This window comes from Macrotis lagotis, chromosome 4 (genome assembly GCF_037893015.1).
Source record: "Macrotis lagotis isolate mMagLag1 chromosome 4, bilby.v1.9.chrom.fasta, whole genome shotgun sequence".
Lineage (NCBI taxonomy): Eukaryota > Metazoa > Chordata > Mammalia > Peramelemorphia > Peramelidae > Macrotis > Macrotis lagotis.
In genome coordinates this window covers 272,856,219-272,882,884 of record NC_133661.1, presented here as the reverse complement: position 1 = coordinate 272,882,884, position 26,666 = coordinate 272,856,219, and the positions used below count along the sequence as shown (strand labels likewise).

At 35.9% G+C, this 26,666-nt stretch overlaps 1 long non-coding RNA gene across 1 annotated transcript; it reads left to right on the top strand.

Moving 5' to 3' along the window:
• Nucleotides 1-26,666, top strand: LOC141520419 (uncharacterized). The gene is made up of 3 exons (XR_012477615.1): nucleotides 1-675; nucleotides 25,675-25,742; nucleotides 25,967-26,666. It is a non-coding gene; the product is annotated as an uncharacterized LOC141520419 (long non-coding RNA).

The following is a 26,666-nucleotide window of genomic DNA, read 5'->3' as shown; positions in this document are numbered from 1 at the left end:
CAGGCAGACCAGTCATTGTTTGGAACACAAAGCCCTGTGTTTAGAAGTTACATAAGCAGCTATGGAATGGTGACTCACTCCCATCAGCAGCAGAGTTCACATCACTCATCAAGACTTGATGAAGAATGGTCTTCCTGTAGCACCCTTTATCTGAGGATCTCAAGGCACTTGACAGAGGAGAGAGAATTTCAGCTTGAATAACTTAGTTCTAATCTTAGCCCCAGGTATGGTGCCATAGATAGAACTTTGGACTTCTAGTCAGAAGACATGGGTTTGAACCTTTTCTAGGACATTTATTAGCTTTGTGACTTTTTGCTTCCTAATCTATAAAATGGTGATATAATTTGATCTACTTGCTTTGCAGTCTATTGAAAGGTGTCAGATGAGTCCTTATAACTAAAAAATAAAAAGTGATATAAATTAAAATTCTTATTCTTAGGCTCCAAAAAGTTCATGGAAAGGTATTGTGTTGGAGATGCCCATGTCTGTGTTAAGACAAAAGTACTTCTACAATTGAAGGCAGCAATAGTTATTCTATGGCAACAACAGTTCCACATAATAAAGTTGTCATATGGCCAGGAAACAGGCAAGATCTTTCCAGAATCAGTTTAGAGTGGCCATTCAAGCACCTCAGGCAAAAGAAAGTCTCAAACCACACCAAGTCCTGTGAGAAAGGTAAGAATTAAAAATATTTTTGTGACTCATTATTATATTACAAAGTTTCAACTTTGCCCAAGGCCCCTCAAAAGTCTCTCTCTCTCTCTCTCTCTCTCTCTCTCTCTCTCTCTCTGCATATATATATATATATATATATATATACACAAACACATACATACATATTATATATATATTCAAATATATACATTATATGTCATATATGTGTATGTTTTTGTATCAAACACATGATTTCATTGGTGGATGTATAGCCAATGAGAAAATTCCTAATACTAGTCCAGGAAAAAATACTTGCTCTGTAACATCTGGTCTTAAAGAGTTTTATGGAACATTAAGAAGTAAAATGATTTGGTTAGGGTCCCAAAGTCAGTATCTATTACAGGTAGGATTTAAATATATCTTCCTTCTTCCCAGCCCAGCTCACTATCCATTGGATCAAAGATGGTCTGGGGTGGGGAAAAGAATTAAGATATTTAGATCTTGATCAAAGATCAAGCAAGAAAGAGAATGGATCACAGAAGATAACATGGACAATTTTTTTTTTTAGGTTTTTGCAAGGCAATGGGATTAAGTGGCTTGCCCAAGGCAACACAGCTAGGTAATTATTAAGTGTCTGACGTCTCATTTGAACTCAGGTCTTCCTGACTCCAGGGCCAGTGCTCTATCCATTGCACCATCTAGCCGCCCCTAATATGGACAATTTTGATGATAGAAAATTAAATTTTGGAATAATTGAAACCAATGCAGTTATAATTAAAAAGAAAATCGTTATCTAGGGGGAAAATATTCACAGCCAAGTTTCTCTGAAAGTGGTATCATGTCCAAATTAGACTTAAAATTGCACCTAGATTTTGAGAACCCCCTATATAAAGAACTGATTAGAATTCATTAGAATAAAAATCATTCTCTAAGTAACAAATATTTTCTAAATTCTTGTTCTAAATTATAAGTTCTTGCTATATTCCAATAAAGGCATTTTTAACCATCTTAAAGATAGATATAAAAATAATCATAGATTAGTTGATAAGTTTTGCAATTGTATTCCCAAACATCTATTAAAACCTAACTCAAAAGCCATCTCTTCCAAGAAATTTTTTCTGATCCCTTGAAACAGTACACACCTTTCCTTTCTAATCTCACTTTGTTTGATAACTTACTTTTTTCTTGTTCTCATTTTCATGTTACCAAAAAATTGATATTTTATTTTTAAAAGTTTAAGTTCCAAATTCTTTCCCTTCCTCTATCTTCTTTCCCCTCCTTGAGGAGGCAAGCAATTTGATATAAATTATACATGTGCAGTATTGTAAAATATTTCCATATTAGCCCTATGTCACAATAAGAAAATATAGAACAAAAAAAACCAAGAGTAATAAAGAAATTTTTTAAATGTATGCTTTATTCTACATTCAGACTCTTATCTTCTTTCTTTGGAGATGGATAGCATTCCCAATTGTCTTGAATCATTCTGTTACTGAGAATGGTTAAGTCATTCACAGTTGATCATAGTATAATGTTGCTGTTACTGAGTACAATGTTTCCCCCCACTCTGCTCAATTAATCTTATATCAGTTCAAGTAAGTCTTCTCAGGTTTTTCTGAAAGCATCCTATTTGTCATTTCATAAAACACAATAGTATTCCATCACAATTATATATTCCCCCCAATTGATGGCCATTCCCTTAATTTTAAATAGATTTTCCTTTAATTCTTTTGAGGTATAGACTTAGTGTTACTGCTAGTTTTATTCTATTTTTTTAAACAACAGCTTTTTTTATTTTGTTGGGGATTTTTTTAGGGTTTTTGCAAGGCAAATGGGGTTAAGTGGCTTGCCCAAGGCCACACAGCTAGGTAATTATTAAGTGTCTAAGACCGGATTTGAACCCAGGTACTCCTGACTCCAGGGCGGGTGCTTTATCCACTGCCCCACCTAGCCACCCCTACTGCTAGTTTTATAAGCAGTTTATAGGTCTTTGGGCATAGTTCCAAATTGTTCTCCAGAATGGTTGTATCAGCTCCTAACTCCATCAGCAGTGCATTACCATTCCTATTTTTCCCACATCCCCTCCAACATTTGTTGTTTTCCTTTTCTGTCATATTATTAAATCTGTTAGATGTGGATGGTACTTCATCATTGTTTTAATTTGCATTTCTCTAATTAATAGTGATTTAGACCTGTTTTTCATGTGCCAGACCTGGAGTTAGGAAGACTAATCTTTATGAGTTCAAATCTAGATTCAGCCACTAGTTACCCTGAGTAAATCACTTAACTCTCAGTTTCTTCATTGAACAACAGTTAGCTTTGATTTCTTCTTCTGAAAATTGCCTGTTTGTATCCTTTGACAATTTATCAATTGAGGAATGACTAGCATTCTTATAAATTTGATTCCATTCTCTGTATATTTGAGAAACAAGGCCTTTATCAGAGAAAGTTGCTGTAATATTCTTCCCCAGCTTCCTGCTTGTTTGATAACTTTAAAATACATTTATCGCATCACAATTAATGTGTTGTTAATTAGATGATCAGTCTCATATCCTCCAGTTAGATCTTTGAGGAAAATGCATTTATCGCATCACAATTAATGTGTTGTTAATTAGATGATCAGTCTCATATCCTCCAGTTAGATCTTTGGTTAGGGATAGACAGTCTTAACTAAGTTTATATCATTTTTCACCATCCCATCCTATTTTTCTCCAAGGTCTAAAAAAAGGCTCTACACACAGGTAGGCAAATGCTAAAATATTTACTGTATTGTATTTTGTTGCTATACCCTGGGTAAACTGTTTCTAATTGCTTAAGCATGAGGATGGGGAGAAGGAAAGAGTAAGGATAATCAGTAAATGAGGCAACTCCAATATCTTATCTTTTCTCTGTTCTCCTATTAAGACCTGGTGAACTGCAGTATGATCAGGGTTGACAACACTCAGAAAACAGAGATAGACAAGAACTCATGGTCCTTCTAGGAAACCTCTTGGCACTAATGCTACTGCTATCTGTGAATTATTGAACTGGAAGAAGTCTCAAGGAATAATCTAGGCCAGCTCTTTGACCTGTCAAGTCTGTACTCAAGTTGTCTTAACAGGATGTTATGTAACCTGTTTAAAAATCATCATTGCTCTATTTAGTGTGTGTGTGTGTGTGTGTGTGTGTGTGTGTGTGTGTTGTTTTTACATTTCCTTCATTTCTGAATAAAACCTTACCAGCCTCTATATCAAAAAAATAAAACAGAAAGAGTGGGGTAGGTAAGAAAACAAATCAGCAAAACTAACCAACACACCAACTCAATCTGATGGTATATTCAGTACTTTACAACCACAGTCTTCCACTGCAAAGAAGGGAGTGATAGACATTTTCTCATCTCTTTTCCGTGGTCAAGCTTGGTTATTATAATTACCCAGTGTTCAGTTTCTTTTATGTGTTTTTCCATTGACATTATGGAGTATTTGTATATGCATTTTTTTAGTTCTGCTTTATCTAGCTAGTTCTTAAAACTATTTAGCAAAGAATTATAAGGTCACAGATTTAGAGTCAGAAGTTCACTTTTTTATTTTACAGACTCAGAGTAACTCAGAGAAGTTACTTTTCTTGACTTGCCCAAGTGAAGTTATTCTGTGACTTGAGTAAGTCTCAGAGCTAGAATTTAAGTCTGGGTTCTTTGACCCCAAATCCTGTTATTTTCAATATACCACTAGCTTTCCTTCTTCTAAACAATTCAGTTTGGGAGAGGCCTATGATTCAAGTAGTTTTAAATTTATCACAACTTGTTAAGCTACTCAAAAGAAAACTTGTTTAAGTAAAATAAGGTTAAGTTCCCTAAAAGTTCATAGCTCACTTAGCTTAAAATGTGCTTGCTAAAAAGTCAGTGATAGTAAATGTTTATGTTAATACCAGAAAGATATGTGAAAGTAAAAAACTACTAACATCAAAATTCTGTGTCTAATAGTTGACCAAAAAAAAGTCTTCCAATATGACTGTAGGATTTCTTTTCTTTGTTATGAGATGGGTTGGGTGGGAGAGAAAGTTATTACCTTTTTTAAAGTCCAAATTTCTTGATTTATATTCTCTTTATTTTCTTCCATGTTTCAAGGACTTGTTTGATAAGAACTTCATGTCAAGAAGGGATTGTAAGTCACGTAAGAATTTTTCCAGTAAAAATTAAAAAAGTAATTCCATTTATATTAGGTCTTAATTATCTTTCCTGGTTTTCCCTTAATAGTCCTATCTTTGGGTCATTCTGTCATTCCCAAGGAAATGTGAGTGAAATACTACTAAACTAAAGATCTGTGAAGGCAGGAATCTTGCTTTATCTCACCTTTTTTAATCTAAGTATTTCCTCCAACAATTATGTTCTATACCTACTAAGTTCCAGGCATTTTGCTAAAAGACAGATCCAAAAAAAAAAGCCAACTAAAAAAAAATTTTTTTTTTAGGTTTTTGCAAGGCAAACGGGATTAAGTGGCTTGCCCAAGGCCACACAGCTAGGTAATTATTAAGTGCTTTATCCACTAAGCCACCTAGCCACCCCACTGCCAACTAAAAAGTTTTAAAAAATAAAGATAAAAAAATTTCCTGCCCTCGGGGAGCTTCCTTTCTACTTAATAATATTTACTGAAATGGTACTAGATCTCTCTGTCCTATTTCAGTTTTGGCTCAACTTCACACATTTTAACTGCCTCTTAAATAAATAAAAAAATAAACAAACTGCCTTTTTTTACCATATCTTTAGTTTTTAATTCAACCAAAGTTCATTTTGTAGACTCTACTTTTTTTTTTGTTGTTCTGAAGTCTCCTTTTAAAGGTCAGATATGATGAAAGTAGGAAACTTAAGACAGACCAGTCAAAGTAATAACTATAGACTTGTGTATTTCAGCACTTATTTTTAGGGGTTAGCCCCTATCCCTGGATTTTCTAAAAACCTTTTTCTCTAGATCTTTTCATTCTGTATCTTCATAAAGTTAGTGCTTTCCTCCAGCTTACAATCCACTCAATCCTTCATCCTTTGCCCATCACAGTGCATCCTCAACTTGAACCATTTCTTTTTCATATTTCATTACATAAAATAACTGACATGCAAACTCTTTCTTTTGAATTATGTTAAAATAATCATGTGAGGTAGTTACTATAAGTATTATTCCCTAGTTTCCTTTAAGTCCCAACTAAAATTCCATATTTTACTGGATGCCTTTCCCAATACTTCTTAATTCTAGTACCTTCTCTCTATTGGTTATTTCTTATTTATCCTACATTATAGCTTACTTTGTGTATGTGTGTGTGTGTGTGTGTGTGTGTGTGTGTGTATACATGTATGCTTAAATATTAACTCTCCTTATTAGATTATTGTCTCCTTGAGGGCAGGGACTATCTTTTGCCTCTTTTTGTATCTATAGTGCTTAGCACAATGCCTAGCAAATAATAAATGCTTATTAATTTATTGACTTTTTAAATGAAGAAATTGAAGTTCAGAAAGGTATGGTGACTTGCTCATAGCCTTATAGCTAAATATTCAAGACAACATTTGAACTCCTATCTTCTTGAGCCAAACTCCCAACACTTTATCAGGTATGTCATTCATTACTGCTTCTAATTCCCCTCCCAATTCCTGTCAAATATTCTGATTTTTTTTCTACCAACTCAAATTTATAAGCATATGATATTGAAGCATATGCCATTCCAGAAACCCTGGGATCACTGGACTGACTCACTGTCATTATTCTTCCAAGTGTACAACTCATTCTGGAAAGCCTTTCAAAGATAGATTTTCATCCACTACTCATCTTTTATTGAATTAAAAACTCAAGATATAATAAAAAAAAATCTCATAAACCCACAAAATAAATGCAAACTACCTCTTAGTCTCAATTTTCTCATCTGCAAAATGACATTTGATCAAATGATCCTTAGAATCTCTTTGAGTTCTAAGTCCTTCAGGATAATTCCCCAAAGTATATTCTCCTATACTGTAGTTTTTTAAAGGAAATGAAGCCAGAGGTTTAAAAACTTCTTCTGTTTCTTGTTTCCCTAGGGAGTGTATAAGTGCAATTTGGTAACAGTGGAAAAAGTGTCTGCTTTGGAGTCAGAGGATGTACATTCAAATCACAGCTCTTTCATTTAGTATTTGTTTTTTCTTGGACAAATGAGGGTGACAGGAGTGAGGATGAGTGGAAATGGATAAAGATCTGGAGATTAGGGAGATAAATTAGAACAGTTTTGGAATAATCCAGGTGAGATATGGGTCTGAACTAAGGTAGTGGCTATATGAGAAGAGAGAAATTGATGTATATGAGAATTGTTATGAGTGTGGCAAAAGACTGGGTAATGGAGTGAGTGAGAGTGGGGAGCTGGAAATAATACCAATGTTGCAATATTAGGTGGCTAAAATACAATAGTACCCTTAACAATAAGAGGGAATTTGGAAAGATGGGAGGTTTTAAGGGAAAGATAATGAATTTTGTTTTGGGCAAGATGCCTAAAGGATATATATTTTGAGACATCCAAAAAGTAGTTGGTGATATGTGACTAGCTCAGTTTATAAAGGGAATCACCTTCATATATGATAATTGAATCCAAGAGAACCAATCACCAAATGAAAGATGAGTTATTCACATTTGTAAGTCCATTTCTTTTTTTCCTTTTGTAATCTTATATTCTAAGATGATCTTGTTTATTTGCAGAAGCTGCTATGTCTTGTCTGATCCTAACTATGGTTCCTTGATAATTAAACTCCTTCTTTCTGGATAGTCTCATTATTATTTTGCCTATAGGCTTATACCTATGTGTTATAAAATATTTATAACAACTCTCTTTGTGTTGGCAAAGAACTGGAAATCGCAGGGAGGCCCATTAATTGGGGAATAGTTGAAAATGGCATATAATTTAGTTGAATACTACTGTGCTATAAGAAATGATGATCTTGATGATCTTAGAAAAACATGAATAGACTTGCATGAAATGATGAAGAGCAAAATGAGCATAAACAAGAGAATGTTATATACAATAACAATATTATTTTAAGGAAAACTTTGTGTGAATAAGTCATTTTGACTATTATAAATACTCAAATTAACTATGAAGGATATATAAAGAAAAATACTATCTATGTCCAGAGAAACGACTGATAAATAGAAGTATATATAAAATGATTTTACCCATATGCACATACATACACACACACATTTGTGCCTAATGATAGCCATCTTTAGGATGGGGTGGGGGGAGGGAAGAAAAAAGAAAATAGAGAAAGATGATAACTTATATATTTAAAAGAAATAGCAAGTTGTAGCTTTGTAGTTTCATATACAATCATCTTTTTTCTGTTTCACTATATTATGGCAATGTTTGTTGTATTTCTTGAGTTCAGAATAAAATAATTTTTTTCTAAAGACTAAAAAGAAGGAAGGAAAGGTTTGCTATTTTTAATCACATGTAAGAAGAATATACAAACCAATTTGGGAGAAGATGTATCAGATGAACCTCATTCTCATATGAAAGGATTATGGAAGTGTTGAATTTACACACACATACACACACAAACACACAGAGCTAGGTGTAAAAATACATACAACTCACTTAGAAAATAAATGAGGAGGGGGATAATGTTAGGAAGGATAATACTGGGGGAATAAAACACAAGTAAATTTCACAAATAAAACAGGCTTCTGATCCTGAAGGAGTGGTGGGGGTTGGAAGCGGGTTATAGATGGGGAAAAGAAAAGCAAAGAACTACATTCTAAGATTCTGGTCTCTTAGAACAGAGGTGTTAAGCATAGATCCTGAGCAGATACAGCAAGAATCAGAGTAAAATGTAATTAGGAAATATTTAAGGACAGCTAAGTGGCACAATAGAAAGAGTGCCAGAGCTAGAGTTAGCACTCATTTTCCTGCGTTCAAATCTGACACTTACTAGCTGTATGACCTTGGACAAATCACTTCACCCTTTTGCCTCTGTTTCCTCATCTGTAAATAAACTAGTGAAGGTACTGGCATATATCTTTGTCAAGAAAACCTCAAATGTGGTCATGAAGAGTCAGACACAATTGACAATGACTCAACAATGACAACAACAATTTATTTAACAAAATAAATAAAAATCCAATAGTATGTAGATAATGGAAATATGTGTTTTTCTAAGTCAATATCCACAGGGATTCTTGTACTGTTTGGAGGGCCCATTTCTGTTTGCTTTTGACAAAACTGTTTTAGACAATTTGAAAATGGCTAAACAAATTCTGGTATATAAATGTAAAGGAATATGATTGCTTGTAATAAAAGACAAAAGAGGTAATTTTAGAGAATCCTGGGTAGTATGAACTGAGGCAGATTGAAGTGAGCAGAACCAACAGAATGAACTTAAAAATGATGGCAACGCTGTAAAGAAAAACAACTTTGAAAGAAATAAGAGTTTTGATCAATACGATATCCAACTATGCCTCCAGAAGACCTATGATGAAGAAGATTATTCATATCCTGAGAAGAAAGTGGTGAATGTGGGTTATTTAAATTTTTGGACATGGGTCAATATATAGATCGATTCCCTTGATTATGCCTCTTTATTACAAGGGTATTTTTTTTCCTCTTTGTTTTTTTCAGTTTTCAATTTGGGAGAGGGGAAGGAAAATAGCAGTAGTGATACCAAAAACAAAAAGAAAGAAGGAAAGTCATTGTAACATTTTTTTCCAATTAAGAAGAAGTGGAAATTCAAAAGGAATTTTGAATTCAAAAGACAGTTTTGAAAGCAGCATTTAGAATTTAAAAAAACAAGTGGTATGAAATGAAAGTTTACAATCTTATATGAAATCCTTCTTTGGTGTTCTTATGTGTATGAGAAAAATTCCTTTTTTGGTGTTTAAGTTCAGTAATTTTTTTTAATCAAGAAGGTATGGGGTTAATAATAAGGGTGCATGTAAAAAAAAAGATGTAGCAAGAAGAAAGCCCACTTCTTCACTTGAGACTTGATTGAAGGAGGAGATATTGGATATTGGAGTGATATGAGATAAATAGAGAGGAGAAAAGAAAACTCTCAATGTTTTTTAATGACACATGAGTCAAGATCCTTAGGTGAGAAGGTGGAGGAAGCAAAGAGTATCTTTGCTCCCAACTTTGAGTAGTGAAAGGAAGAGGATAGAATGGGAAAGAGTACTGAGGAAAGCAGTGTCATCAAGAGGGAGCTAGATCTCAGTGAGTGACTGAAGATAGAAAAAATGAGATGGAAGGAATGAGAAAGGAAGAAGCTTAAGAGGAAGAGAGGTTTGTTAATTATGAAGCAGGCATTTCAGATGGCATAGTGGAAGGGATAGTCATATCTGAAATGGATCACTGTGAGATTAAGTTGAGTTGATAAGAACAACGGGTTGTGTAGTTGGGGAACTATAAATAGACAGCTAGGAGTTCAGGTATTGGTGAAAGTGTAAAGATTATGAAGAAAATGTTCACCACTGAAGAGTCATTCCAAGCAGAGTACCAGTCAATTGCATAATGATCTGTTGAGGGAAAAAAACGTTATTAGACTGTTCAAGGTCCTCCCTCAAGGTCCATCCCATGATGAAAGGTGATATGCCCCATGATTTTCCAGATAATATATAATACAAGATGGCAGAAGTAGTAGCAAAGGAAGCTTGGGAAACTGAAGTTTAGGGTCTGTCCTGGAAAAGGTTTCAATGAGAAAATAAAGATCAAGGAGATTTTGTCCTAGAGTAATACAGTCCTGGAAAAGGCCATAGAAACCACAGAAATTGGAAAATGTGTAACTGGGTTTTATTTCAGGGTAGATTCTTGAGCCCCACAGTTGGAGGAGTCCCTGAAGACTATAAGGAAGGTAGGAGGTAGACAACAGGATCTTGACCTCAATTTCCTCAGTTCTTGATGTGGGTTTCTATCTCACCTCTGTGTTTTTATTCATATCACTTATTGACTATAGTGTTCCCCTCAGAACTCTGTGGTCCTCCAGACTCATGGGTCAGGTGGTTTCTTGAACTTCCTGATCATAAGAGTTTGAATTAGCTTCCCTGCAAGGACCTACTTTCTGTACCCATGGTTTCTGGATGGCTTTTTAGCTGACTTTTTGTATGATACTTGGCTGGAGTTGGCTGATGTTTCTCTTGGGACTTAACTGCTCATTATTTATGCTATTCTTTTTAGATCATTTCTGGAGTCTATGTAGGAGAGCTGGGCTTCTTTATGACCTTTCTTGCCAACATCTTAACCAGAATTTCCCTCTTCCAGGGCTCTTTCCACTAGATTTTTTCTTTCTTGACTTTCTTTACAAAACTGACACAATAATATTTCATGGCTCTTGTTTGGTCATGCTCCTCCACTCTACGTCAACCAAGGTTTAAAAACAAAAACTGAGGTAGGTGTAATTCTTCATGATTTCATTTGGCTAAGTGCCCTTCATTTTGGAATTTCATCCCTAACTCCTTAACCACTATAAATCAGTGAAAGGACAGTGGGAACCTCACAGGAACAACTTCCCATTAATGACCCTCCTTTTTCCTTCTGTCACCCAAGTTGGAAGCAGCATGATTATAGCCTTTCTCATTTTGGCCCAAAGGTGGACTCAGAGAAAGGAAAGGTTCTTAAGAATCAAGAGATGTCCTTGTCTAAGTTTGGACCAGTGTCAATCAATTTGCCTGGCAATTTAGTCAAGCTTGTTGCTTGCATGTTCCTCTCAATTTTCTCTGCTCCACCTTCCTAAAATGCCAGCCAGTTCACGACTTAGAATTTTTTCCCCAAGGCCCAGGTCTGACTTGAAAAATAAAGAGAACTCATCAGATTTCCAACAATGGCTTCTTATTTTACCCCCCCATTCTGCTACTCACGAAAAGCAAGTTTGCAATTTTGCTTCCATTAGGTATTTCTGTGATTTCCAGTGGGGTCCCTAGTGCCACCATCTGCCAAGAATAGGACCTTTACACTTCACAGAAGGAACAGAAAAATGTGCTTGTTCTGTAGCAACCACCAAGAAAAGGACACACTGAGCCCAAACAGAAACAGCAGCAGGGGCAAGGCAGGGCATGGTCCTGGCATTTCATTAACTAGAGTTGGCTAAGAGTGAATAAATGAACTCAACAGTCTTTGAATTTGGCTACTAAAGACAAGCAACATTGGGGGACACAGAAAATCTTTCTTTGACCACAGTCAACCGACTGAATGAAATTTAATTATTGAGCTAGTGAAAATCTATTTTAATGATTTTAGTTTTGGGGGAATGAATTGAGAAATGTACTTTTTCTTATTATCTGAATAAAAAAAAGCTAAACTGGGGATTCAGATGGATCTACCTTTCTTCCAGGCCAGCCCTTAGTTGTTGTTTGACTCTCCTGATATTTCATGAAAACAAAAGCAGCATATTATGAACTTCCTTTCTATGATGGATGTGCCTTTAGAAATCAAGCAGCTCTATGATATATATTTTGCAAAGGCAATGCTAATTATCATCCTTATTCCCAGAAGCAGCAAATGCAACAAATGAAGGTAGATAGCAACTGAAGGACAACTGAAGTACTTGAAACTCAAGTGCTGTTTTGGAAAAAAAAATTTTTTTAATTTTGAATTTAGCAAACACCCCCCAAAAGGGCACTGGAAAAAATCTCCAGGGCCTGATGGATTCACAAGTGAATTCTACCAAACATTTAAGGAACAATTGGTTCCAATTCTACATATACTCTTTGGAAAAACGGAAAGATGGAACTCTGCCTAACTCTTTCTATGAAACCAATATGGTACTGTTACCTAAACCAGGAAGAGTTAAAACAGAGAAAGAAAATTATAGACCAATCTCCTTGATGAATATAGGTGCAAAAATCTTAAATAAAATCTTAGCAAAACGATTACAAAAAGTTATCACTAGAATAATACATTATGATCAAGTAGGATTTATTCCAGGAATGCAGGGTTGGTTCAATATTAAGAAGACTGTTAGTATACTCAATTATATCAACAACAAACCTATCAGATATTATATGATCATATCAATAGATGCTGAAAAAGCTTTTGACAAGATACAGATCCATTCCTACTAAAAACACTAGAGAGTATAGGAATAAATGGACCATTCCTTAGAATAATTAGCAGTATCTATCTGAAACCATCAACAAGCATTATATTCGATGGGGAGAGGCTAGAGGCATTCCCAATAAGATCAGGGGTGAAACAAGGGTGCCCATTATCACCACTACTATTCAATATCGTATTAGAAATGTTAGCTTCAGCAATTAGAGAAGGAAAAGAAATTGAAGGAATTAGACTTGGGAAGGAAGAGACAAAACTCTCACTCTTTGAAGATGACATGATGGTCTACCTAGAGAATCCCAAGAAATCATCCAAAAAACTACTGGAAACAATTAGCAATTTTAGCAAAGTTGCAGGATATAAAATAAACCCTCATAAATCCTCAACTTTTCTATATATGTCTAGCAAGAAACAGCAGGAAGAGCTAGAAAGAGAAATCCCATTCAAAGTAACCTCAGACAATATAAAATACTTGGGAGTCTATTTGCCAAGACAGACTCAGAAACTTTTTGAAAACAATTATAAAACACTTCTCACACAAATTAAATTAGATTTAAATAACTGGGCAAATATCAACTGCTCATGGACAGCTAGAGCTAATATAATAAAAATGACAATTCCACCAAAACTAAACTACCTGTTTAGTGCCCTACCAATCAAAATTCCAAAAAATTACTTTAATGAGTTAGAAAAAATTTTAAGTAAATTCATATGGAGAAATAAAAAGTCAAGAATTGCCAGGAGCTTAATGGAAAAAAAGTGCAAAAGAAGGTGTCTTAGCCCTACTCGGTCTAAAATTATATTATAAAACATCAGTCATCAAAACTGTTTGGTATTGGCTAAGAAATAGAGTGGTGGACCAGTGGAATAGACTAGGTGTAAAAGCAGGAGATGATTATAGTAATCTGCTGTTTGATAAACCCAAAGAGTCCAGCTATTGGGATAAAAACTCCCTCTTTGATAAAAACTGCTGGGATAATTGGAAGTTAGTATGGGAAAAAACTTAGATTACACCAACACCTAACACCCTTTACCAAGATAAGATCCAAATGGTTACAAGACTTAGACTAAAAAACAATACTATAAGCAAATTAGGAGATCAAGGACTAGTTTACCTGTCAGATCTATGGAAAGGGGAGCAGTTTATGACTAAGGAAGAGTTGGAGAACATCACCAAAAACCAATTAGATGATTTTGATTACATTAAATTAAAAAGCTTTTGCATAGATAAAACCACTGTAACCAAAATCAAAAAAAAAATGTAGTAAACTGGGAAACAATCTTTACAACTAATGAATCTGACAAAGGACTCATTACTAAAATATACAGAGAACTGAGTCATATTTTTTATTTTAGATTTTTTTTCAAGGCAATGGAGTTAAGTGGCTTGCCCAAGGCCACATGGCTAGGTAATTACTAAGTGTCTGAGGTCGGATTTGAACCCAGGTACTGTCTGACTCCAAGGCCAGTGCTCTATCCACTGCACCACCTAGCCGCCCCTGAGTCATATTTTTAAAACAAAAAGTCATTCCCCAATTGACAAATGGTCAAAGGATATGCAAAGGCAATTTACAGATGTGGAGATCAAAGCAATACATAGCCATATGAAAAATTGCTCTAAATCATTAATTATTAGAGAAATGCAAATTAAAGCTTCTCTGAGGTACTACCTCACACCTCTCAGATTGGCCAATATGACCAGAAAGGATAATGATCATTGTTGGAAAGGTTGTGGGAAATCTTGGACACTATTACACTGTTGGTAGAACTGTGAACTCATCCAACCTTTCTGGAGAGCTATTTGGAACTGCGCCCAAAGGGCAACAAAAATGTGCATACCCTTTGACCCAGCAATACAATACTGGGTCTATACCCTGAAGAGATGATGAAAAAGGGTAAAAACATCACTTGTACAAAAATATTTATAGCAGCCCTGTTTGAGGTGGCAAAGAACTGGAAATCAAGTAAATATCTTTCAGTTGGGGAATGGCTTAGCATGTCATGGAACACTATTGTCATGGAACACTATTGTTCTATTAGAAACCAGGAGGGACAGGATTTCAGGGAAGTCTGGGGGGCATTTGCATGAACTGATGCCAAGTGAGATGAGCAGAACCAGAAAAACACTGTACACCCTAACAGCAACCTGGGAGTGATGTTCAACCTTGAAGGACTCGCTCATTCCATCAGTGCAACAATCAGGAACAATTTTTGGCTGTCTGCAAAGGAGAGTGCCATCTGTAACCAGATAAGTTGCTGTGGAGTTTGAACAAAGTTCAAGGACTATTCCCTTTAATTCAGAAAAAAAACAGATATCTTATTGTCTGATCTTGTTACCTCTTAGACTTCTTGTCCCTTCCTTAAGAATATGATTTCTCTCTCATCACACCCAGTTTGGATCAAGGTACAACATGGAAACAAAGTAAAGACTGACAGATTGCTTTCTGGGGGGGGGGGGGGGCAAGGGAAGTAAGATTGGGGGGAAGGGCGGTTAGGTGGCTTGGTGCAGTGGATAAAACACCGGCCCAGAGTCAGGAGTACCTGGTTCCGGTCTCAGACACTTAATAATTACCTAGCTGTGCGGCCTTGGGCAAACCACTTAACCCCATTTGCCTTGCAAAAACCTTAAAAAAAAAAAAAAAAGAAGATTGGGGGGAAATTGTAAAACTCAAATAATATCTTTAATAAAAATAAATTAAAAACAAAACAAAAAAAGGGCACTGAAATATTAATAGAGGATTGCATATGACACCATAAATCTCTTTCCTATATTGTTTATATAAAAGTATGTAATCAATTCAATGTTATTTTTTAACTGTTCTACTTGTGTATTCTTTCTGAGTTCCTTTCTGTTCTCTTCGGTACTCCTCTTTCTTCTTCAATGCAATTACCATTCTCCTTCCAGTTCCTCCTCTCCATCTCCTCCTCAATAAAAATAGAAAACAAAACCTAACAAAAAAGCAAGTAAAACAAAGGAAGTCATTAGTATGGTTATGTTTGAAAAGTTATCTTTCTACAAACTTGGAATTCAAAAATGCCAGGAGGTAGACCACTGATTTGATCAGAGTTCTTAAGTAATTTAAAGTTATTTTTCCTTACATTGTCATATAAATTGTTCTCCTGGTTCTGCTCACTTCACTCTGTATCAATTCATATTTCCCCGAATTCTCTAAAATTCCCCTCTGCTCTCATACTTATGGAACAATAATATTCCGTTGCATTTAGATACTACAATTGGTTCAATCATTTCTCTATTGATGGACATCCTTCCCTCTTCCTTAGTTTACAAATCTTTTCTTTTGTCTTTTTCCTTTTAATCCCTCCTTTAGGATCAGGAAGTTTGTTTTGCTTTCAGTTAGTCCCTCCCTGGTTTTATTTTCTCCTTCTAACCATCCCTTCCCTATTCCTGCCTGTTTCCTTATTGAGTCTACCATATTTCTACACCCAACTCTTTGTGGGTGGGTATGTTCAAATCTCTTTTGTTTGGTTCAGAAAAGATGGAGGTTTCTACCTAATGCCTACTCCCCCAACCCTTCCTCCATGATCTTATACCTCTTCTTATACTATCTTAACTATGAGAAATCACAATGTAACTCCATTTTTACTCAGTTCTGGGGCTGTTGTCCTGAGGGATAGCTTCTAACTTCATGCAGAAAGATAGAGAGAGATACAGAGAGACAGAAAAAGACAGTGACTTCTGTCTGACTAAAAGACATACCTGTGTAGATAGTGAAGAAGCTTCATATGGTAAGGGGGACTTCAAGAGTAAGAGTAGGGAGACTTTCAGGATGGAGCCAAGATGACAGCATGAAGCTAGCACACTCCTGGAGCTTTTCCTCATACAATGTTAAATGAAACTTGTACACAGACATTAAAATTACAGATTCCACCAAAAAAAAAAAGACTGAAACAAGTTCAAAACTGTAGACTGGAGGATCTTCAATGAAGGTCTGTCTTTTGGGGGGGGGAGGGGAAGTAAAGTCCTGTTAGGTGGGAGAGCAGAAAAATCAGCAGTTGGCTTCTAGACACAGGGCAGCCCAGGTTCCAGCAGCTGGATAGCAAGCCAACAGGGAGCGTCCATACCTAGACAAAGTCTAAACCCAGGTCTTGGATGGGAACAATCCACTGCATAGCCAGAACCTGGACACAAAGAAGGAAACAAACCTCCACATAAGCAGCTCCTGGGCTGCATAGGCAAGAGCTTGGCAAACAATAAGCCAGGGATTAGACCCCAGCCCCAGTACAATAAACTTGGGACTACACTCCCTATACCTCAGGAGAAGAGCTCAACAATCAAAATCAGAAAAAAAAAAGAGTGCTGACCTTAGAAAGCTATTTTTCAGATAGAGTTGATAAAAATGTCATCTCAGAAGAAGTATGTCAACATGGGAAGTCTCAAAGGAATTTATGAATTATCAAATCCAAAATCTATAGAAGAGTTTTAAAAAGATTTTAAAAAACCTAAGAAGAGAGGAAAAAGAAAAAAATGGAAAAAAGAAATGAGAACCATGCAAGAAAATTACGAAAAACTAACCATAGAAATAAACTCCTTTTAAAGTAAAAATAACCAACTGGAAAAAATGTAACATCAAAAAATAAAATCAACTAACTGGAAAAAGAATGCAACTCAAATAAAAGTGAAATCAACCAACTAGAAAGAGAATGCAACTTAGTATAAAATAAGATTAACCAAATGGAAAAGGAAAACAACTCACTAGAAAGTAAAATTAACCCAATGGAAGAAGAAATATAAAATCTAATTGAAGAAAATAAAACCCTAAAAATTAGAATTGGATAAATAGAAACCAATGAATCTATGAGACTACAAGATTCCATCAAAAGAAAAATTAAAATACCTTTTAAGAAAAGTAAGAAGCCTGGATAATAGATCCAGAGGAGATAATTTATGAATTATGATCTACCAGAAAGCCTAGGTCAGGAAAAAAAGAGCCTGGGAAATATCTTTTAGGAAATTATTATAGAAAACTGTCCTAATAGACTAGATCAAAAGGAAAAAAAAAATAGTTCTTGAAAGAATATAGAGAAATATAGTTCTCCAGAAAGAGAACCCAAGATAAAAACTCCAAGGATTATCATAATCAAATTCCAGAATTCTCTTCCTGCATTTTTTTAAGGCTTTTTCCAAGGCAATGGGATTAAGTGGCTTGCCCAAGGCCATACAGCTAGGTAATTATTATGTGTCTGAGGCTTGATAACTCAGGTACTTCTGACTCCAGGGCCAGTGCTCTATCTACTGTGTCACCTAGCTGCCCCTCAGAATTTTCAAATAAAGGAGAAATATACCACAAAGCAGTGAAAAAGAAGTGATTTAAATACAAAAGAAGCACAATCAGAATTTTACAAGACTTATCAGCTTCAACATTAAAGGACTGGGGGGTCTGGAATAGAATATTTCTCAGGGCAAAGGATTTTGGATTACAACCAAGAATTTACTGCCCTGCAAAATTCAGCATATTCTGTCAGGGGAAAAGACAGATTTTCAACGAAATAGACTTCCAAAATGTTCTGATAAAAAGACCAAAACTGAACAGAAAATTTGATCTTCAAATTACAGAATCTAAGAGATGCACTCTCATCATGGTGAAATCTATCCATCTAAAAAAAAATCCACCAGAAGTGTGAATTCTGGGGTCCTCAGGGCTGCCAAAGTCAGCAAGAATTAACAGGTTGAATTTCAATCCAGGGGAATTCATAGCTTCTCTGGAGGACCTAAAGGGGTGGGGTTCTAAAGGGAATGATGCTCAGAATCACTGCCTCTAGTGGAATTGAAGTCTCTAGATCTTATTGCTGCAGGAAAAGCAGCAGTTAGAGAGAGAAGAATGCCTGCTAATATGGAAACATGTTGCAGAAACTGCAGAGGGAAATCACTTATGGTATCTGTAGGAATTACTTCTCTTAGTCAGTTATCATTGGGTGTGGGCACAGTTTTTGCCAAGCATGTTTCTCCTTGTGTTGGAGACCTAGAGCTTCAGCTTCCTCTAGTACTGAGTGCAGGTAAGCGTCCCAGGACAGAGAATTTCCAGTAGTCAATGAGCACCTAACACAACTGACTGACCTGAATAAAAAGCTCATCAACCAGCTGTTGCAGAGTACTGAAGGACAGAACCTGTGCCACTCACAACCAAGCCTTCAAGCTCTTTTGTGAAGATGACTAGACAACCCTCTGTGTTGCCAGACCACAGAAGATGGGGCTCATGTGCTCTCTCCATAGATAAGGCTGCTCACAATTGCAGGGAGAAGCTCCAGAACATTCAGAGTCACCTGGGGAAGCATTTGGAGGAATCTAAGAAACTTCTTGCTCAGGAGGAGAGATCTGTTGTTACCTGGAATTGAATGCTCATAGAAGAATACAGCAAACTGCACCAATACCTAAAGGAGGAAAAAAGCCAATGTCTTGAAAAGATAAGGGAAGAAAAAAGGACAAGCCAGGACTGAATATCCAATCATGTGCAAACCCTTCAGGACGTCATGTTGGAACTATAGGAAGCAGGCCACCAACCCAATATGGAGCTGCTCTAGGAAGTCAAGTAGTTGCTGAGAAAGGGTAAGTCACTGTTGCCCGAAAGGGCCAAGATTGTGATCCCAGAGAGGAGTATATCCCATTTCTGGGATGATAGAGATGCTTAGGTGATTCCAAGTGGACAGCACCTTGAATCCAGCTTCAACCATTCCCTGTGTGACTGTTTTTGTGAATCTGAAGAGTATGAAAGGATATTGGGGATCTATACCCCCCAACTTGAGGAGAAAAATGTCCAAGGACATGGACTCCTATTCCTTTGTGTTTCTGCTTTGATATGTCAAGAAGGAAGAGGATTTCTATTTCTAGGTCTAGTCTAGGTCACTGAACCATCCCCACCTCAATTAGAGTTGGGGAATACCTGGAATATATCTCTGGGACTCTTTTTTAACAATGTTCTCCAGTGCTCCCTCATTTATAAATTCCATTCTATTCCCTTCACTGCCCTATCAACATCACCTTTCCTCCTGCCCCCCTCCAAACTTCCAGGAACAAAACCTGGTCCCCATGACTCTTTCTCCAATGGACTCTCATCTTTGTTCTTACATAAGGTTAATCATCTCTCTGGACATTTCTCCAGGGAGTAATCCTCAACTCATCAGCAGGTTCCCTGACCATGGTCCTTCAATTTCCAGCCTTCTTTTGCAAAAGAATGAGCATCACATATGTCATGATGGAAAGATTCTCACCAATTGGAGACTTTTTTCACACTATAAACTGAAGGGGGTCATTCCTCTTGTTTTGTTTTCTCTTATACTCTGTTCATGTAGTTAACAAATTAATCTTATTTCACTTGTTTAAAACCAACATGAGCATTCTGGTCCTATATGCTTATTGTTTTTGTAATACTAGAATTCATCACAGTTCTTTGAGATTCATTTCAATTTTTTGCAACACTATATCTCTTGAATTTCATCAAACTTTATCTTTTGCACTTCTAAATTTAAAATTAAATTCTAGTATTTACTGTTAAAAAAGAAAAAGAGGGCGGCTAGGTGGCGTAGTGGATAAAGCACCGGCCTTGGTGTCAGGAGTACCTGGGTTCAAATCCGGTCTCAGACACTTAATAATTACCTAGCTGTGTGGCCTTGGGCAAGCCACTTAACCCCATTTGCCTTGCAAAAAACCTAAAACAAAAAAAAAAGAAAAAGAATGATAGTAGAAAGAGGAAAAGACTTTTAGATGACAAATCTCCTCAAAACCTTAAATGAGGAAACTGAGGCAGATAGAGGCTTTGATTTGCCCAGCTTCATTCAACTTTTAAGTGCTTGGACCAAAATTTGAATTCAGGTCTTTCTGACTCCGGACCTAAAACAATTAGCTGTACAAAGTACCATTGTAAATAGCTTATTAACCCCTTTAAGAAAATAAGTATCAAGAATCCTCACCATGTTCCTCACTTCTAGTGTTTGCAACCCTAGATATTGTTAAGTGCAATTTCTCCTCAATATCCTCAGTCCCATAAGATCCTTTTCTCCTTGGGTGAATTGAAGTTATTTTATATCTTGATCCTAAACAAAAAAAAAACACCTCATTCATCTTGGTTTATTGTATTTTCTATTCCAATGTATATATAACCTCTCTTCCACTGCTTATCAGTAAGATTGGACAAATCACAGTTTCTGCCTGCCTCAGTTCCCCATTTGTAAACAAGCACTTATCTTCCAGGGTTATTGCAAAGTACTATATGAATGCTAGTTATATATTATTACTGGGTAGCTAGGTGGCACAGTGGATAGAATGCTGACACTGGAGTCAGGAAAATTCAGCTTCAAGAGTTAAAATCTGCCCTCAGACACTGTTAGTTGTATAATCCTGGGAAAGTAACTGTTTCCTTACTTGTAAAATGAGCTAAAGAAACAAATGGCCTCTTTACCAAGTATCTTCCTTTTTAGGTTTTTGCAAGGCAGTGGGGTTAAGTGGCTTGCCCAAGGCCACACAGCTAGGTAATTATTAAGTGTCTGAGGCCAGATTTGAACTCAGCTACTCCTGACTCCAAGGCAGGTGCTCTATCCACTGCACCACCTAACTGCCCCCATTTACCAAGTAGCTTTAACAAGAAAACACCAAAATGGGATCACAAAGAGTTGGATAAGACTGAACAGCAAAGAGATTATTATTATTATTATTATTATTATTAGTAGTAGTAGTAGTAGTAGTAGTAGTAGTAGTATTGTAATTAATGAAAGGGAACACTTTGAAAGTATTCAGGGGAAATACCCTTTATGCTGAACTACTAGAAGTGAATTCTTATACAGTATATTTTTTATATATGTTATATCAAATATATATTTGATATAATTCTAGCACAATATCCTTCTTGGAATTAGAGAAGTATAGAAGAAACAGATATGGATCCTGGATTCTGCTTGTCTCTCTTACCTAGGCTGTCAGCATAGCATAGACTTCCTTCTAACTCTCCACAAAAGGGGAAATCTGAGTGTCCCTTGGGTTGGTCAAATATTGGGTCAAATATCTAAACAATGTTACCAATTCCTCAACTATATTGATGTTACATACCCAACAGCATAATCTAGAAGAATCTCGATTCTTTCTCCCTTTTTTCATATACTAGCACATACCTTCCAGGGTTACTGAGGATCAATAAGCATAAAGCACTTTTCCCATTCTCTTTCCCTCTTACAGCTCTTGGAACCACTCCACTCCTAGTTTCCCCCAACCCCCTCTTCAAACTCCTTCAGGACCTTCTAAAGATATTATTGTTCTTAATATTGTGAAGGACACTTGATTCTCCTAACAGATTAGCATTTCATGATCTTACCTCCCTTTCTAATTGTTTAAATAAATTTTCCATTTTAGGTTTCTCTTGACTCTTGTCTTCACCTTTCAAAATTCCTATTCAGTTGTGGTCTTCTCATTAAAAATGCTTGAGGGGGCAGTTAGGTGGCGCTTAACTCCATTGCCTTGAAAAAAAACCTAAAAAAAAAAAAGAATGCTTGAGAAGGGGTGGAGGAAAGGTAGGAAAAAAGGGGGGAAAGTAGAAAAAAAGAAATTTACATGATAACTTTACTATATATTTAAAAGGAATAGCAAGTAGTACCTAATAGATTTGCAATTCCATCTGCAATCATCTTATTCTCTATTCCACTATGTTATGAAAATGCTTATTTTATTTCTTAAGTTCAGAATAAAATAAATACATAATTTTTTCAAGTTCTCTTTTCCTTCAGTGATCTTTTTTTTAAACATTAACTTATACTCAACTTTTTCTTAGTTGTAAGCCTATATCTTTTGTCTTTTTACAATGTTATGTTCCAAGATCTCTGATTATCAGTAGAAATTGCCAGGTCATATGGAAAAATAAAATAAAATATCAATTAAAAAAGAAACTGTCAGGTCATAGGTGATCCTGACTTTTGTTTCATGGTACCTCATCTTTTTTCTGGAAGCTTGCAGTGTTTTCAAAAAGCATATTTTTTATTTCATTGAATATTTCTCAATTACATCTCTCCCCATCTCTTACTCCACTCCCCTCCTAAATAAAGCAAGCAATTTTATATTGATTATACATGTGAAGTCAGGCAAAATGTATTTCTGCATTAGTCATGTTGCAAAACAAATTACAGACAAAAATAAAGCAAGAAAAAATAAAGGAAGTAAAAAATATACTTAAATATGCATTCTGAGCTTGTTAGCGCACTCTCTGGAGGTGGATAGCATTTTACATAATGGGTCCTTTGGAATTGTCTTGGATCAATGTCTTGATCAGAATAGCTAAATTTTTCATGATAATATCCTTATATTATTGCTCCTACTTACTGTGAACAATATTCTCTTATTTTTGTTCACTTTACTTTGCATGAATTCATCAGGAAACCACCTTGTTCATCATTTCTTATAGCATTATTGTATTCCCTTACCCCAGCATTTACCAATTGATGGATATCCATTTTGATTTCCAGTTCTTTGCTACCACAGATATAGATATATCTTGGTACAAATTTGTCCTTTATCTTTTTCTTTGATCTCATTGGGATTTACCTAGTAGTGATCTTACTGAGTCAAAAGGTAAGCACTAGTTTTATAAGTATTTTGGGTGTAGTTCCAAATTGTCCTATAGAATGGTTAGATTACTTCACAACTCCATCACCAATGCATTAGTTTCCCAATTTTTCTACATTCCCTCCAGCATTTGTTATTTTCCTTTTTTTCTGTGTTTGTCAATCTGAGAAGTATGAGGTATTATCTCAGAATTCTTTTAATTTACATTTTTCTAATCAGTAACGATTTAGAAAATTTTTTCATGTCACTATTGATAGCTTTGACTTCTGAAAACTGCTTGTTCATATCCTTTGACCACTTATCAACTGGGATGAATGGTTCTCATTTTTATAAATTTGGCTTAGTTCTCTATATATTTGAGAAATGAGACCTTTATCAGAGCAACTTGTAAAAATATTTTCCCCAGTTTCCTCTTTTCCTTCCAATTTTGGCTGCATTAGTTTTGTTTGTGCTTGTTGTATTTTTTTTTATCTTCAACTTCAAAGTTACAGAGTTTTGGTTATGATATTCATGAGACTTTCCATTGTGGGAGTTTCTTTTAGGAGATAATTGGTGGATTCCTTCTAGCTTCAGATTCTTTCTATCTACCTACTGGTTTTAATAGATCTGAAAAGTTTTTATTTATAATTTCTTGAAAGATAGTATCCAGTCCTTTTTTTAAAAGACATGGTTTTCAAGAAGTCCAATGATTCTTAAATGATCTCTCCTTGATAGATTAGTTGTATTTTAAAAAAATACATCCAAAGGGTAGCTACATTATACACTACAGTGCAGTGGATAAAGCACCAGCCCTGGGGTCAGGAGGACCTGAGTTCAAATTTGACCTCAGACACTTAATAATTACCTAGCTGTGTAAACTTGGGCAAGTCATTTAACACCATTGCCTTGCAAAAACAAAAACAAAAATCCCCAACAAAAGCAATATATATACATATATATATATATATATATATATGTATGTATATGTATACATACATATATATATATATATATATCCAATACCTGACATTTTCTTTTCTTTCTCAAGTTTTTGATTTTGTTCTATCTTTCCTATTGTCTTATGGAGTTGTTGATTAGTGTTTGACCTGTTCTAATTTTCAGAGACTCTATCACTTCAGTAGAGTTAACATTTTTTGCTATAAGCTATTTTATTCATTTTCCTTCTGACATTTTATTTCATATCTTACTTTATGCTTCATTTCTTCTAAGCATTCATGTAGTCCTTATGGAAAATTAATTTTTCTTTCCATTGTTTCTCTACTTTCATTCATTAGGGAGTCTCTCCTAGTTTGGAATTTGGGGTATCTTTAGAACTATTATTATTCTTTGTGTTGATCTGTATCCAGATTTCCTTCCTGAATTGGGATTTTGTGACATAGCTAAGATATACCTTCCTGAAATGCTTTTAAGTGTGTGTGGGGGGTGTTTATTCAGTTTTGCCTGGCCCTGGGTCCCCTGAATTCCTATATCTTACCTCATTCTACACCCTTACATTAGCCACCTCTTAGATTTTTGAGGTTCAGAGAGACATTTCTAAGGGATTTCTGTGGCACCTCAGAGCAGAGTACTACAGACCTCAGAATTACTTTATTTATGAAGGCCCTATGCCAGGGCACTATTGCATAGGGGATACCAAAAGAGGCAAAATACAGTCTCTTTCCTCAAGAAACTTACAATCTAATGGGAAAATCAACATGAAAACAAAGCAAGCTATTTACAGGACAAATAGAAAATAATTAAGAGAAGGGAAACACTAGAATTAAGAGGAGTTGGAGAAGGCATCCAGTAGAAGGTGGGATTTAGTCAGACTTAAAGAATTGAGGGAGGTCAATAGTTGTAGCAGAGGAGGGAGATAGTTTCAGAACCAGAGCCAAAACACGCTGTTCATTGAACAACCAGGAGGCCACTCAGAATTTGAACTCAGGTCTTCCTGACTCCAAGTTCAGCACCCTAGTCACTGAACCACCTAGTTGCATAAAATAAAAAATCATCTGTCCCTCTCCAGCTCACAAAAAGACAGCAGCATTTTGTTGTTGTCATTTGTCTTGGTTTGATTTTTTGATATTGCTTGACTTATCATTAGAAAGGAATAGTTAGATCAAGTTCAGTAAAACTCAACAGAACAAGCATGCCTAACTCAATTTAGACTCTTTTCAAATTAACTTGTCCATATATTTGCATTTATTCTGGCCCCAAAGGTAGAATCAAGAATAATGGGTAGAAGTACAGAGCCTTATTGAGGCATGGGTCATTAAAACTTCCCAACAAGTCAAAACATCCAAAGTGTAAAGGGCTGATGGAGCATGTTTGGGTTCCACTCCTTTACAATCTTCAGGGAGAAGTTGACTCCCCTCCCTCAGCCTCCTCTGTCCTCTAATTTGAGAACTGATGGGGAAAGTATAGTACTAAATTCTTCCCAATGTCTTTCTTTATAGAGGGAAGAACCTTGTATCTGCTGCTCTACCTGGTTTCAATTCCACAGAACAAGATGTCCCTGTACCAGGTATGCCTGGTGTTCCAGTACCAGCCTCCCCAACTTTAATAGTTCCTTTTATGTCTATCTCCCACCCCACCCCCACTTTGTATTGTTAAGGACAGAGACTTTCTTTTCATTAATCATATCACTGACTCTTAGCACACTGCTCCAGCACTTTGTAGGCATTTAATAAATGTTTATTGGATCAGATTAAATGACCAGATACATTATGATGAGGATTTTTTTTGCAGGTACAGAATAGATGACTTCTGAGCTTCCTTCCAACTTTTAAATTCTGCCATTCAGGGATGTAGTTCCTTTTCTCAAACCTGGCATCCAGGTAGGTCTTCCATGGTCATGGCCACTGCTGGCTAAAGAGATCTTTTCTGTAACTAGATAATACCTTACCTGGACCTCTTACAAAGAGAAATAAATGCCACAGTCTTTCTCAGCAGCAACCTCTTTTACTCCCAATCTGGACATAATGCATCTGCCTGTCAGAACCAATTACTATGCCTGTCCACCTAAAAGAAGGCCCCTTGGGTTGAAACAGCAGATACACCTTACTTGATCGAACAAAGGATCCTTTGCCTTACCAATTCTTACATGGTAGAGGAAAAAGCCAAGCATGGATGGCACACAGCTTTCTTAGGGAATGTTTTCCCAAATTGCAACTGAACTCTCACTGAGTTATTTTACTACTCAGCTGATTGCTGTTTGGAGAGCTAGGTTCATGTGGTCTTGTGATAGCATTATTTGTGTCTATTGCCATTCATATCTGAGGGAACAGAGACCTTTCCTAATACTAATATTAAGAGGTCATGCCTTCTCTTCCAAGATCTTCAAGTGCTTTACAAACTTTAATCACTATGGTGTCTGGTACAGAGTAAGTCCTCAGTAAATTCTCTTTCTCTGCTTGTCTGCCTATCAGCCTGTCTCTCTAGCTTTCTT